Source organism: Rattus rattus, chromosome X, assembly GCF_011064425.1.
Source record: "Rattus rattus isolate New Zealand chromosome X, Rrattus_CSIRO_v1, whole genome shotgun sequence".
Lineage (NCBI taxonomy): Eukaryota > Metazoa > Chordata > Mammalia > Rodentia > Muridae > Rattus > Rattus rattus.
This window is the reverse complement of record NC_046172.1, coordinates 75,511,300-75,514,955: the sequence shown is the minus strand read 5'-3', so window position 1 is coordinate 75,514,955 and position 3,656 is coordinate 75,511,300. Positions and strand designations below refer to the sequence as shown.

The following is a 3,656-nucleotide window of genomic DNA, read 5'->3' as shown; positions in this document are numbered from 1 at the left end:
TAACATGGCGCCCGACTCCTCTTACTTAGAAAATAAAACTTTTCTCTAAATTCTTAAGATTACTAGTGGATTCTTGCCCATCACCTTGGTTCGCCATCTGTTGTTGTAAAAATATAAAAATAAAAAAGTAAAGTTGTCTTTTACCCCACTAGCTCTGGCACCGTAGCATCCCAAGATATCTGCTAGATATCTTGGCGGAAACACATCCCCACTCCTCAGTGGTCCAGTGTCTCTTGCCGCCACACACTTTCCTACGCTCAAACCCTCACATAAAAGAACACACAACATAAAAATCTTTGACCCAATTGATAAGATATAATTGCCCACTTAAACATACAAAGTCCGGTACCATCCATCCCTTAGGAACATTAATAACAACCTGTGAATACACAGAGCAGAATCTTAACGTCACCTGCCATGGCTTCTCACTGCAAGCCTGACTCTTGATAATGACTGAATTCCTTAAGTGGATCTGTTTTTACTTTATATGCACATTCTACAGTGCCAGGTTCAGCATGGCCTTGCTGTGGTCAGAGTGACTTGGTTCCTACCCCTAGGGCTAGCAGGCATGTGCCTCCAAGTGTTAATGGCAACTGTGAGGCCTGTTTGTATAATAATGTACATATTTTTATGACTCCACGATAACCAAGAGGCAAGGGGTAGCTAATGTCTCAGGAAAATTGTAAGCACTAGGACCTTCAAGACAGCCGTTATGGCTATGGAAAAATACTCTAAAAACAAAAGTTTGAAATTTTATAATTTTGTAACGATGTAAAAAATATAAGGATGTAATATCAATTGTATGAGAAGCTTCATAAATCAAAAGGAACAGAGGCAGCTTACCAGAAAGATACAAAGAAAGGAGAAAAATGCAGATTCTTGAATTCAAGGTCAACCTGGAACAGAGTGAATTTAGGTTCTAGTGTAGTGAAATTGGTCATTTCAGGGCCTGATCACATCCAGCAAGCTAATTGTCTGTGCTTAACAGAAGCAGGCAGACCTTTGAAGATTTTTTGCAATGTTAAAAAAAAAAAAATGTGCTTGCTGTCTCCTAAGAATCAAGGGTCTGGGGTCATGGGATGCTGATTCATAGGATAATGAAAAGGAAACCTGAAATAAATAACTAAATTGATATGTAAATGAAAAACTGGGCTTTTGGTCTGCATGAGATAAACTAGCAAAACATAATAGCAGTTCTTCAGAATTTTTCTCTAGAGAGAGCTGAGCTCTCTAAAATTTTCTGGAGATCTTCCATAGCACTTCAAGAATTTTTGTACGGGATTTCTGATTGCAGTTGGAAAATCCATGGAGAGTGAACATAACTCTTTTAGAATTTTTCATAGCTCTTTTAGAATTTTTCTAATAGGATTTCTCAGAAATCCCAAGAATTACTTAGATAGCTGACAGGTCTTTTAAATTTTTTTTGGCTTTCTGATTTTAATCAGAAAATCCAAAATTTATGTTTTGAATTTTTATAACAGGATTTCTTACTTGGTCAGAAGATCCAAGATTTTTTTTAAGCAGCTTTTCTGACTTTGGTCAGAAAACCCATTAGCTATCCAGAGAGCTTATACAAGTGTTACTAGCAAAGGAACTGTGTGAAGTAGAAAACCGACTGTCTCATCCAGATCGTTTTTAAAATAGACAAAAAACGAAGTTGCCTATAGCAGAGTAGAACACACACACACACACACACACACACACACACAGAAGGAGACAGAGACAGAGAAAGAGACAGAGACAGAGAAAGAGAAAGAGAGAGAGAGAAAGAGAGAGAGAGAAAGAGAAAGAGAAAGAGAAAGAGAAAGAGAAAGAGAAAGAGAAAGAGAAAGAGAAAGAGAAAGAGAAAGAGAAAGAGAAAACACTCCAGAAAGCCATCATAGCAGAACATAGGTCACCAGCTTGGACCCAGGATTTGATTTCATTTGGATTCAACATTCCAAGATAGCCCTCACTGAAAAAACCCTTCTAAGGCAACGCTTGGTCCTTGAACCACAGATATTCATTTGAAAAAAATTTAGAAGCATTTTGAATTTATGATTTATGATATAAAACATATCAGTAAGGTATCTCATGCACAGTTAGATATAATAATTCTATAACATTATTTTAATTACTTAGAAAGTGCTCAAAAGCATTATATCATCTGCATTGTTGTCATTGCCTGAATTTTTTTCTTTGTGTGAAAATGTTAGCGCTACTTGTCTTCTGGGAACTTGTTACCGATAATTGAACCAAGCTAGTGGAACTGACAACACAGTGACCTTATGAAATATAGCACATCTATGTATGCTCAGATATTCCACTGTGATCTTGGATACTCATTTGTAAGGAAAAAACTTACTCATACTGTTTTGATTTCCTAAGCCATTTAATTGATATCTGGCATTAGAGATAAGGAAGAAGTTTTTGTTTCTTATTGTATTTCCAGCATTGTAAATTCTCTTAGGCATTAATAATTTTATTTATTTATTTATTCACTTTACATCCTGAACACAACTCACTTCCTCCTCTCCTCTCAAGCCCACTCTTATATTTCTTTCTCCTATGGCCCCTCCTGTTCTCTAGCAGAGGTACCCTCCCCTTATGGTACCAACTTGCCCTGGCACAGCAGGACTAAGTATATCCTCTCCCCCAGATAAGGCAGACCAGCTAGGCAGTAATCAGAGAGAGCCCCTATTCCAATTGTTAGGAGACTCACATGGAAATCAAGCTGCATGCCTGCTAGATATGCGTATAGGTTCTAAGTCTATTCTATGTATGCTCTTCAGTGGATCAGTCTCTGTGAATCCCATGGGCTCAGGTTAGTTTATTCTGCAGGTCTTCTTATGGTGTCCTTAGCCCATCTGGCTCCCCCAGTCTTCCTCCCTCCTTTCACAAGACTCCACAAGCTTTGCCTATTGTTTTGCATCTATGTGTCTCTTTCTTTCTAACAGCTACCTGAGGATGCCTCTCAGAAGACCATTATTAGATTCCTGTCTGCAAGAATTAGCAGAGTATTTATTATTATTAGTGTTTAGGGTTGATTCTCACCCATGGGGTGAGTCTGAGGTGGTCTAGTCATTGTTTGGCCATTACTTCAAATTCTACTCCATCATTATGCCTGTACATCTTGTGTAGCCAGGAAAATTTAAAGGGTGAAGGTTTTGTGAGGGTTGATGTCTGTGTCCTCCTATGGAAGTCTCCTTCCATCTTTTTGTATTCTTTTTTTTGTGATGCTTTATACTTTTTTTTCTGTTCTCATCCCTACATTTTCATTTCCAATGCATTTCTTCAGACTGTGTTTTCTTTTATTGTTTTATTTCTACTTTTGTGGTCTTGCACAGTTTTATTCATTTCCTTCACCTGTTTGATTGTATTTCCGTATTTCCTTAAGGGATTTATTTATTTCTCTTTAACGGCCTCATGGCATTTAAGGTAATTTTTTTGTGCTTCAGTTTCATTAGGACTTTCAGCCATGTTGTAGGGGGTAGCAGTGGCTGTGGTGGTGCCCCTCGTCCTGCCTTTGTTGATTATGTTCTTATGCTGCCTTTAACCGCAGTTTGGTGTTGGCTGGATGTTCCTGATGCCAGTGGAATTCCCCAGGAATCAGGTAGGGCCTTTTGGCTGTCAGTGAGATCTGGGGACAGTACACTGCTCACCTACCTCTACAGAAT

At 38.3% G+C, this 3,656-nt stretch overlaps 1 pseudogene; it reads left to right on the top strand.

Moving 5' to 3' along the window:
• The first annotated feature begins 1,331 nt into the window (after nucleotides 1-1,331).
• Nucleotides 1,332-1,385, top strand: LOC116889458 (annotated as a pseudogene).
• Nucleotides 1,386-3,656: the final 2,271 nt, after the last annotated feature.